At 37.2% G+C, this 12,410-nt stretch overlaps 1 non-coding gene across 1 annotated transcript; it reads right to left on the reverse strand.

Moving 5' to 3' along the window:
* Positions 1 to 10,585: 10,585 nt before the first annotated feature.
* TRNAK-CUU (transfer RNA lysine (anticodon CUU)) lies at positions 10,586 to 10,658 on the reverse strand. Its single transcript has one exon. It is a non-coding gene; the product is annotated as a tRNA-Lys (tRNA).
* Positions 10,659 to 12,410: the final 1,752 nt, after the last annotated feature.

Below are 12,410 nucleotides of genomic sequence, written 5' to 3' on the forward strand. Positions count from 1 at the left end.
GTGACATATGCTTTGTACGTAACAAGTATGAATATTATAACTTATCTGAAACAGTTCACTTACACCTCAGTCAAAAAAAAATCAAAATTTTTATTAGCTGGGAGTTCACCGTCTTGAGCTTCCTCACAATTCAGTGCAGTGTTGTGATGAATACTTTCTCTGAGTGCCTTGTTTTAAAATTTTGTGTTTGCAATATCCTGAAAGGAGAGCTTCCAAATTATATTTTCGTATCTCGTCCCTGTAAAATTTTAAATTTAGCCAAAGAGATGAATAAGCTTTGTTGCAGAATGTTTAATAAACAAAGCCTAAGTAAAATGATAGAAACACAATAAACTTGAAATGTTCTTTTAATGTTTTAAATTTGTGTCATTTCTTTCTTTCTTTTTTTTTTTTTTTTTTTAAGAAAGGGGTGGGGAAGAAAAGAGAACTTCAGATTTTATATTTAATTGAACTAACAGCATGTGCTGACAAGTAATAAATAACAGCCGTTCGAAGTGACTAAATAAATTGGTTTCCACAAGCAATGATTCATCTTCTGTCTTTCATTGCCATCAGGCTAAGAGACAGCTTTTTTTTGTCAGCTTATAGGAAAAATATTTGATAGTATAACAATCCTGTTTCTATTTCTGCAATAGAAGCTCTTTGGTTTCTATAGTAGTTGCATTTTAAAGTATTTAAATACGATAATTAAGTTTACATTTGGTTGTTCATTTACTTAAAACTTTGTGATGCTAATATTGCTCAGTCTTTGTGATGATTAACAATATTCTGGTAGGTTTATTTCCCTCTTAATTTTTTCTTTGATTCATGGGTTATTTAGAAATGTGTGACTTAGTTTGCTAATATTGAGGATTTTCTAAAGATCTTTCTATTATTGATTTTTGACTTCATTCTGTTGTGGTCATTGGACATATTTTGTGTGATTTGAATCCTGTGATACTTATTGAGGTTTGTATTATGGCCTAATATATGGTCTATGTTGATAAGTATTCCTTGCACAGTTTAAATGCGTTTTCTGCTTGTTGTATAAATGTCAGTTAGGCCAAGTTGGTTAATAGTGTTGTTCAAACTTTCTATAATCTTTTTTTTTCCCAAGTTTTAATTTAAATTCCAATTAGTTACCATACAGTGTAATATTAGTTGCAGATGTAGAATTTAGTGAATCACAATACAACACCTGGTGCTAAACGTTCTATATTCTTACTGATTTTTCACCTATGTCTTCTTTACTTGTTGAGGGAGGGCACATTAGTGTTGTAGTGCTGCATAAGAAATTAGATATTGGGCATTTATTACTTCACAGTTTTCCGTGAGTCAGAAATATGGAGATAGCTTACCTGGATTCTTTGCTCAGGGTTTTAGGAGATAGCCATCAAAGTGTCAGCTGCAGATGTGGTGTCATCTGAGGCTTGGGGTACTGTTCCAGCTCATGTAATTGTTGACAAAATTCATTTCCTTGCAGCTGTAGAACTTATGGTAGCCTTTTTCTTTTTTTTTAAAATCCAGTAGCGTAGAGATCTCTGATTTCCATCTCTAATCTTTAGGCTCTACTTTAAAGGTCCCACCTGATTACCTGATTAGGTCACACCCACCCAGGATAATCTCTTCTCTAATAAACTCAAAGTTAATTGATAAGTGACCTTAATTACCTCTCTAAAATACCATCACTGGTGCTGTATAACATAACTTAATCATGGGAGTGAAATTGCATTTTATTTACAAGTCTTTGCCAGGGATTATATAGGGCATGTATAGCATGGGATGGGATTCTTGCGGATACACGTAGAATTCTGTCTACCACAGAGGGATATTAAAATCTCCAACAGTACTGTGGATTTGTCTATTTCTCCTTGTAATTCTGTAATTTTTGCTTTAAATATTTTGAAGCTCTGTTAATTAGGTAGATAAATGTTTGGGATTATTACATCCTCTTTAAAAATTCATCTCTTTATCATTGTGAAATAACATTATTGTCCCTGATAATGTTCTTTGCTCTGAAAGCTATTTTTTCTGTTAGCAATATAACTACTTCTGCTTTCTTTTGATTAGTGTTAGTATTGTGTATCTTTCCCAGCCTTTTAATCTAGTAGTTCCTTATATTCAAATTGGAGGCAGCACATGGTTGGGTCTTTTTCCAATGTTGTAGTCTCTACTTCTTAATTGGGTTATTTTGACCATTTACATTTTTAAAAGTTTGTTTATAATTTATTTTTAATCATATTTGTACATAGCATATCATTTGCAGCATTCTCACCTTTTAGGTATCTTCCACAGAATATCTGGCATTTATTTTGACAGCTTTGTTGATATATCATTCACATGCTCTATAAAGCTCACCCTTTTTATTTTTGTTATTTTTATATTTTATATTTTGTTATTTTTATTTTTTTTAGAGAGAGAGAGTGCTCTAGTGGGAGGGGCAGAGAGTAGGGAGAAAGAACCTTAGGCAAGCTCCACACACAGGGCAGAGCCTGATGCAGGGCTCAATCCCATGACCCTGAGATCATGACCTGAGCTGAAATTAGGAATTGGACACTCAACCACCCAGGCACCCTAAAGCTTGCCCTTTTAAAGTATAAAATTCAGAAGTTTTAAGAATTATACATCCATCAACTCTTTCTTAATTCCAGAACATTTTCATAGCTTCAAAAAGAAACTTCAACAAAAAAAAAAGAAAAGAAAAGAAAAGAAAGAAAGAAAGAAAGAAAGAAAAAGAAAGAAAGAAAGAAAGAAACTTCATACCCATTAGCAGTACTCCCCATGCCCACCTTTCCTTGGCCCCTGGCAACCACTAATACACTTTTTGTTTAGGGATTTGTCTATTCTAGACATTTCATATAAATGGAATCATACAATAGATAAATTTTGTATCTAGCTTTTTTGTTTTCAAGATTCATCCATGTTGTAGCATAGGTCAGTATTTATTTCCTTTTTATAGACAAATAATTTTTTTTTGTATAGATATATCACACTTTGTTTATCTGTTCTTCAACTGGTTGACAGTTGGGTTGTTTCTGCTTTGGGATATTGTGAATAATGTTGCTATAAACATTAATGTATAAGTTTTTGTGTGGACATATGTTTTCATTTCTCTTGGATATATATCAGGAATGGAATTACAAGATCATATGGGAATTTTATGTTCAACTTTTTGAGGAACTTGCAAACTTTTTTCCAGATGACTGCACCATTTGGCATTCCTACGAGCAATGTATGCGGTTTCTAGTTACCTTCCCAACACTTGTTATTGTTTGGCTTTTTTCTTTGACTATTTTCAGTATGTTGCTTCACTGCGTTATTTGCTTGTTTTCTGCTCTAGTATCTCCTATCATTACTGCTCCTCTATAGGTTCTTTCTCTGCTTTTATTACTAGTTTTGAACTACTATGTGGCTTAATGTAGTTTTCTTCATGTTTTCTTGTGTGTGGGGTTCATGTTATTAGATTTGTGAGTTTATAGATTTAGAAAATTGTAAGCCATCATTTGTTCAAGTATTTTTTATTCTTTTCTTCCTTTGAGGATTCTAGTTACACATAACAGTGTACTTCGAGTTTTTACCCTAGCTCACCAAGCCTCTATTCACTTTTTTTAATTCTCTTTTTTCTTTTTCAAGCTCATTGTTCCTTTATTCTCCAAAATCTAACCTGCTGTTAATCCCACCTAATATATTTCTCATATTATACATCATATTTTTCAAGTTAAGAAATTTGATTTGCATCATTTTGTCTTTCATGTCTTTGCCTAACATTTTGAACATACAGAAAATAGTTATACTAATTTTTTAAAGTCCTTGTCTACTCATTCTCTGTCAGTTCTGGGTCTCACTTGATGAGTTTTTTTCCCTAATGATGGGTTTGTATTTTTCAGGGTTTTCTTTATAGGCCTAGCAGTTTTTGTTTTAATGCCAGACACATTGTGAATTCTGCTTTGTTGGGGTCAGATTTTTTTTTTTTATAAAATTTTATTTATTTATTTGACAGAGAGAGCCAAAGACCACAAGCAAAGGGGAGGGGCTGAGGGAGAGGGAGAAGTAGATTCCCTGCTGAACAGGGAGCTGGATGCAATGTGGGGCTCCATCCTGGGATCCAGGGATCATGACCTGAGCCAAAGGCAGACATTTAACCTACTGAGCCACCCAGTTGCCCCAAGGCTGGATATTTTTATTCGTATAAATAATTTTGAGCCTTTTTTACTGAGACAGAGTTAAGTCACTTGCAACCAGTTTGACCCTTTCCATTTTGGCTTTTAAGATTTATTAGATCCCAATGGAACATGCTCATTGTAGGGCTGATTAGTCCCCAAAACAGATAAAACTTCTTTGGTTTGCTTAATGACCTGAAAATCATGAAGTTTTCCATTCTATTTGTTGTGAATAGGCACTACTCCTAGCCTCATGTGGGTGCTAGGCACTGTCACCTCCTGTCCTTACGGTGATTCTTTCCTGCCCAGTGATTCTTTCCTGGCCATGGTAGTTGTCTCACATGCCTGCCTTGTTCACTCCTCGGCTGAAGACTTGAGGGGCGGTTGGCAGCTCCCCAGAGTTCTCTCCCTCTGTTGCTTCCTCATCTCTGGTTTAAAGTGTACATTAGAGTTTGTCTTCACTGCAGACTTTCCTTTGGCTGGTTTATTTTGACTTTTGTGTTTTTTCTAATCTTAGTAAGTTTGGTTCAAAACATACTCTGTTCAGGAGATCTAAGCCTCTCCACCTCCACTTATTCTTCTTTTCTCTCTTCCCTGCCTAAATAGGAAAGAACTGTCTTTCTATATATCTTATATAGTATATTGTCTGGCTCTGGAGACATCCACATCACTGTGCTTTGAAGAAGTAGAGAAGTGAAATGTTAATTTGTTTATCCACGTTCTGTTCTTCTGCAAGAGGATACTTGCCTGGGTGAGAGCTTGGTTCGTAGAACTGGCAACTGGTAGCTCTTCACGCCACCCTTATTTCCCTTAACAGTGTCAACTGTGATTTAGATTGTCATCTTTCCCTTGTAACTGTTTCGTCAAAAGGCAGTGATGGATGCTGCTAGTAAATTTAAAAAAAAACTCTTTAAGACCTTCTTCATTTATAATGAAATACTGTATTTTCATCTGTTTTTCTTAATATTGCAGGTAATGAATTTTAAAAAGAGTTGAAATGATGGTAACTTTAGGCCCTTATTAAAGTGGCAAGGAAGAATTATTGGGGAATAAATGTACAATTCTATGAATCATTGCTTTCTGGTTGTAAAACAATGTTTATTTGTATGATGTTTAAATAATACAAAGGCAGGTGGTTAATAACTCCTATCTGAAGCCATAAAAGTAAAATAAGTTTGTTTAAAATTTTTTTTTTTATCAAATGGCATGTGGGCAATTAATCTGTTGCTATCTTTCATTGGGAACAAATTTAAAATGGTATAAAATATTTAGAAATTTCTCAGTTGTGGAACATAGTTTCCTGTTTTGCTTCTCATTGATTCCTCTTTGTTCTTGCTGGAAATGCTCAAGCATTGAAGTACCTGTTTTCTGTAGGGGATGGTCTTCCCTTTTATCCAGGGATAGGTTTTGTGGCAAATCATTGAGTCAGCAATTACTTGGACTCTAACTGAAAGAGATAAAGTTCCTAAGAATTTATTATATATGTGTCTTGCCACTGAGTGAGCAAGAAAAATACATACCCATCAGTGCTGACTGGTTGGTAATTTCTGAAACACGATGCCACAGCTCCTCATAAATAATAGAGTAACAGAATCACGGAGAATTTGGCAGAGATCAATCTCTAGATGGATGAGTTGGTCTATAAGCAAATAGCTACTCAACTTCTTTTGACTTTTAAGAATGTTCTATGCACTTTCTGATCCAGAGCCTTGGATTTCACTGAGTCCCCAGAGATCAAGTAATTTTTATAGAAACCAACAGACTAACGAGTCAGCAACTGTGCATTGGTGTATGGAGGCACGTTTTTATCTCAGTGGGAGACCCCCACATGCTGCTTTTAGAAACTCTACTCCTTAACTTGATATTATGGACATCTGCCATGACTGGTCAGTGAGTTGATTTGACCCTGATGTCATGGGATGAGAGATTTCATCAGTGTTCAGCAAAAACCTTCCAATAAAATATTTGTGCTGCCAACTTGTTTTACTTTTGGCATATTTGTGAGACTGAGTTATACGTTGTATCTATCATTTTGTCAAATGTCAATTAACTCCTTTTTTTTTTCCTCTAAGATTTTACTTATTTATTTGAAAGAGCAAGAGCACGTGAGCATGTGGGGAGGGGAAGAGGGAGAAGCAGGCTCCTCGCGGAGCAGTGAGCCTGATGCAGGACTTGATCCCAGGACCCTGAGATCATGACCTGAGCTAAAGGCAGACACTTAACCGACTGAGCCACCTATGTGCCCCTCAAATGTCAATTAACTTTTATAGAAGCACAACCTTGGAAGCCAAAGACACTCCCAGCCCTTGCTACCTTTCTTTAGTACCTGAGCCCAGGGAGGATAAACTTGTAGCTGTCTGATAGGTATGTTGCTTAGTAACCCCTGCTTCCCTGTTGTGAACCTGCCAACACTCTCGACTCTATAAATGAACAAGGAGATGATCTAAAAGTAAGCGAATGTGATTTGAATGTTCAAATGAGATATGAACCCAAGCAGTCCTTTATCCATCTGCAGACAAGGAAAGAGGTGGCAGGAGATGTCTGGAAATGTGCCCTGAGGTGCCATCAGCTATCATCTCAGGTGTATGGTAGGTGTGGGCAGGCTGGGTGCTTAGAAATTGAAAAAACGTTTAAAAAATTATGTCACATTTTACATAGTCTTTATACAGTGTTTGCTTCATTGTAATGCTTCTCATAGCTTTTTTACATTAGAACAAATGGAGGTATTTTTTAAAAGGGGTTTTATTCCAGTAGGTCACTTCATAGGGACAAAACTATTGTCTGGGGATTGTTAACTAATTTGGGGATGAATGACCTTGGAAATAAGCCAGGTGCCTTCCAGGCAACCCTGCCTCTTCCAATGTGTCCTTTCTGCTGAAGGGACTTGCACTATCTCTACTGGCTCCGTAGAGGGAAGAAACTCATTTACACAAAGGTAGTAGGGACTTTGTGTGTTGCTCACATAAGCAGTGTCATTTTAACAGACAACCAAGGGAAATGGCAATGCTAGCAATAAAGGTTACCTACTGTGTGTGAAGCACTGTGCAAGAACTTTATATACGTTGCCTTCCCTCATGAAAGCCAGCTTATGAGAAGCGATCGTTATCCCACGTAATAGATGCCGTGCCCATAGTCACAGGAAAATAGAAGAGCAAGGTTCATCTGAGATGCCAAAGCCAGGCTCCTGCCTTTGGGTTCTGATTTTCTATTATGAATGGCTGATAACTGGAATTTTGGATATCCCAAGAGGATTTAATTTTAGCGTAGGAACTCTTTTCAGCTTCCTTAAATTATGGAGCAACAGAGTTCATTCTGGAACCAGAGACTCTTTCACAAACCATACAAATGTTTTCCTGGCTCTGAGACCATGGATAGGTTCCAATGTGTAATAGAGCTATGAGCCAATGATAGAAAATAAAACAAACTAAATACCTTGGTAGTGATAGGAGATTTTGTCTGCTTACTAGATAAACACCCTGGAAAGCATGGTACCCATGGGCCATGGATGATTTTGTCCATTTGTACCTGATGCCCGTAAGGCCTCTCTACGGATATCAAGGGAGCAATGTTTCTGTACTTGAGTAGCTTCAAAAAGGGGTAAGAGGACCTTCAATCATTGACAGAGGCAGTGTTTTCTAGCTGTTCTGGTCCAACAGCATAGAGGTCAGTAACCAAAGACTGACTTGAGAGAATTCCAAGTGGATCTTCTCGCTTAATTGGGAAGTAAAGCAAGGGCAGGGAATTGATGGCTACAGGTCTCTTTTTAGTCACTTATTAATTTTTATGGGAAGGATGGCAAGTTTCTCACATGTCAATTCCAAATAATGGTAAGGCCTGTTCTGAGCACATTAAAATGGATTCTGAGATGCAAACCTGGAGAGCTGTGATTCATTAGTGATTCTGACAAACATGCAAAAAGGAGTGAGTTTGCCACCTCTTGTTAGGTCATTAAAATACATTCCAGAAAGACCCTCAGATACCAGGGTTTTTTTCTCAGAATATTAATTCTGAGAACTGAGAAACCAAATACTGATTGTGTTCTGACTGCTTGAGTTATAATCTAATCCTGGCTGTGCTATTTTTGTGATATTGGACTAAAATTTTTCTGTGCCTCGGTTCTCTCAGCTGTAAAATGAGGAATAATAATAGTATTTACCTCAAAGAGTTGTTAGTTTAAATAAGCTAATACACGTTAAGTTCTTAAAACAGTGCTTGGCAGGCAGCCCGGGTGGCCCAGCGGTTTAGCTCTGCCTTCAGCACAGGGTGTGATCCTGGAGACCCAGGATCGAGTCCCACATCGGGCTCCTTGCATGGAGCCTGCTTCTCCCTCTGCCTGTGTCTCTGCCTCTCTGTGTCTCTCATGAATAGATAAATAAAATCTTTAAATAAATAAATAAATAAATAAATAAATAAATAAATAAATGCAGCACGAGAGAACTAAAGCCCCAACAGTCACTTCAGCAGTCCAGGATGGCAGTAGCAAGGGTTGACCTTGACCAGAAATTCTTTGTCTAGGCAGGTAACAGTGTGCCTAAGATGTGTATTAACAGTCAAGTACTGAAGACTATTATTTTTTTGTAAGAGGAAAAAGCAGTATTCAGTTTGGAACATTCATTTGGAGAACTCTGAAGATCTGAAATCATGAAGTACAGCAGTCTAGGTATAGAAAGTATCAGGGAACAAAAGATCTAGAGCTCTCTCTGTCTCTGTCTCCATCTCTGTCTCTGTCTCTCTTTCTCGCCATCATAAAATTTCCCAGAAACGTTTCCCCTTATTTTTTGTGAAAAGGTTTGTGGTAGTGTGACGGCTTTGTAGATCCGTCTGCCTTTAAATCTTGGTTGCTCTCCAGTAAACTATAACGAATTTGGACAAAGTCACTTACTGTTGCCTGGTCTTGATTTTCCAAACTATAAAGTAGAGTTTATAATACTCACCTGGAGGAGTTGTTATGCAACCTAAATGGGATAGCATAAACAAAACCTGGTGTGTAAAAGAAGCAGAATAAGGGGATCTCTGGGTGGCTCAGTGGTTTAGCACCTGTCTTCGGCCTAGGGCATGATCCTGGAGTCCTGGGATCTAGTCCCTCATCGGCTCCCTGCATGGAGCCTGCTTGTGTCTCTGCCTCTCTCTCTCTCTCTCTTTCTCTCTCTCTCTCTCTCCCCCCCTCTCTCTCTGTGTGTCTCTCATGAATAAATAAATAAAATCTTTTAAAAAAAGAAGCAGAATAAAAGATATTCCCTTGCCATCTTTTTGGAATATCTGTTTGAAGTAGTTGAAAGATATGAACAGGATTATGGAATGTCAAATGTAGGTTTGCTCTGAAATTATGTGAGAACCTTTTTGAAAACTACTGAATCACTGAATCAGAATCCCTGAAGTGTAGCCAAGAAACCTGTATTTTTTAGGAAACTCCTAGGTAATTCTGATGCCCAACTGAGTTTTAGATCAGTAGACAACATGAACACTCATTCTTTTCTGTTGCTAGTTGCATTGCTCACCACGTTATCTCTTCCCCAATTGTTGGACACTGGGACTGTTTCTAGCTTGAGCTATAGGAATAAAGCATCTATGAACATCACAAGTCTTGTGGATGTGTTTTCTTTTACATGCATAAATACTGGTGTGGGGGACAGCTGGCCATAAGGTAGAAGAAACCTCCAGGCCTTGTCCCAGTGTGGTTGTGTCATCTTACCCTGCCATCAACCATGTTGTGCCAGATCTGTTACCTCATCCTTGATTGGCAGAGTCAGTCTCTTTATAGCCATGTGGGGGGTGGGTATAGTGGCATCTCCTTCTGGTTTTAATTAGCATTTCCTTGATGACAAATGACATTGAGTATTTTTTTCATGTGCTTGTTGGCCATTCATGTATATATACTTTTTGACTCTTTAAGTCCTTTACCCATTTTTAATTCGTGTGTTTGTCTTTCTGTTGTTAAATTGTTACAGTTCTTTGTAGATCCTGGATAATAGTCCTTTTGTCAGATGCAGATTTTGCCAATGCTTCTTCCAGGTCTACAGCTCGCCTGTTTATTTTCCTAATGGTGTCATTTGATGAGTAGAAGTTTTTAATTTTTTGATGAAGCCTAATTTTTTTATGATTATTGCTTTCTATGACCTAAGAAATCTTGGCTATCTTTAAGTCATGAATACATTCTCCTATACATTCTTTTTAGAAAGCCTTAGGGTTTCACCTTTTATGTTTGAGATATTTATTTTGCCTTTTCACAAGTTTTCAAGACTAGATCTTCTAAAAAAATAATATCTAGTTAATGTTACTTTCATACATGAACAAATAAATGAAGCTGAATCATGTTATGAGAAACCTATTACAATGGCTTTCCTGAGAAAATAGGCACAAATGTGGAATTACTGAAAAGATCAGACCATCTTCCATGTTCATGTTTTCTTTTTTTAAAATAAAATTTTATTTTTAAGCTATCTCTACACCCAGCATGGGGCTTGAACCCACAACCCTGAGATCAAGAGTCCCATGGTCTACCAACTGAGCCAGCTAGGCATCCCTTCATGTTTTGTTTTCAAACATATAATTTAAGAAGAATGGCTTCTCTGATATAGAGCAGCCTTGAATTAAGGAGGTGTTCTAAACATAAGTTTGTTGAGCTAAAAGAAATTGACTATTTATGCATTTGTACATAATGGTGAATGGTGGGGAGAGAGGAGTAGTAGTCCTACACCCTATGTATGGAATCCAAGAAGAAGAGGAGCAGAAACCATATCCTCCTTGATTACATGGGAGAGAGAACCATATCCACGTGTTCCCAGTTGTCTCCATACTTGTTTTCTTCTGTTGCACACGTTGAGATCTGAGAGTCAGAAGATGACTCTGGCCACACTGCTTGAGGCAGAGAGTCACGTGTGTTCCTTTGCAGGCTTGGCTCCCAGCTGTTACATCGGTAGAGGACTCTGACACAGTGATAAGTGAACAGGCCATCTGATATTCTATCCAACACGGGGTAGTGGCTCATTTCAACTCTCACATAACACATAACATTTGCTCCAGAAATGGATTTTCTGAAACTTTCCACTTAAATAAGTGTGGATTAACTTTTAGTGAGGCCAACATAGTGGGAACTAAGCAGAGCATGTAACCCCAGACTGTTGGGCAGGAGCACAGTGTCACGGTTCTGACTTAATTCACTGCATATTACTTCCTTTGAAATTTGCAGCCAGATTTTACACTATTCACCTTTTAATGTCTGGAAATGCATAAAGCATTTGGCCATTGGTTCACCTTGTTTAAGTTGTACACCTAGATAGGATAAGACTATATTTGCCAAAGCATAGTGTACTTTTCTAAAAGATTAGAATTGTTCTTCTACCTTAGATAAGCCATAGAATGTTAGTGATCGTGTTTTTATGCAATCCTATGAGTGATAACATTACATATTATCATGCCTCCCCCCAAACTTTTTTTATACGAACTTAGAAAAGTTTCTAATATAAAGGTTATATTATCAACAAATGCTAGTTTGAAAGAACCAAATAGGATTTTGAAGATTACCCTTCTTTAACAATGCCTTAAATTTTTATCTCCTTATCCATTCCTCATTGCTTTCTTTCTCAAGACATTATGGTTTATTGTGTCTCCACTAGGTACCTTGCATGTGATTTACACAGTGAATGGCCCTGCTTTCGGAGCAAGTTAATGATATAATATCCCCATTTATATTCAGAGCAGTCAACACTTTCTAGCTCTCAGAATAATAAAAGCACCTGCATTTAATATACATGGAAGAATGGGAAGGCAGATAGCAGATAAGGCACAATCAGGGAAGTGTAATCAGATAAAATATCACAATATTATAGTAGATCAGCATCTGGTAATGACTCGAATTTTGAAAGACTGACAAACAGCATGGCCTAAAGCAGCCAGGCATACCTCATTCAGAGCAACTCTTCCCAGAACTGATTGCTCCTCTCATGTGTTTTCTGGCAGATTAAGCAGGTAGGGTTTCTTATTTTAACTCTTCTGGAACTGCTTTGTGCCACTGGAAAAACACTGGCAATCTTCCTTTTGAGCCCAGATCAGAAACAAAAACAAATGACGTAGCCGAAAGTAAAGCCTTGCATCTCCCAGCAGTTATCTCAAATTGATCCAAATCAGTTTTATTAAAAATAAAAATAAAGCCTGCAGTGATAGACAGAGCTTTCATTTCCCTCTCCGTACTTGCCTGCGTGGCATTGACATTTTACTCTAATTTTTTTTTTTTTAAAGCAGGGGAAAACAGTTTATTAGAAACTGATTTGT

This window comes from Vulpes vulpes, chromosome 12, assembly GCF_048418805.1.
Source record: "Vulpes vulpes isolate BD-2025 chromosome 12, VulVul3, whole genome shotgun sequence".
NCBI lineage: Eukaryota > Metazoa > Chordata > Mammalia > Carnivora > Canidae > Vulpes > Vulpes vulpes.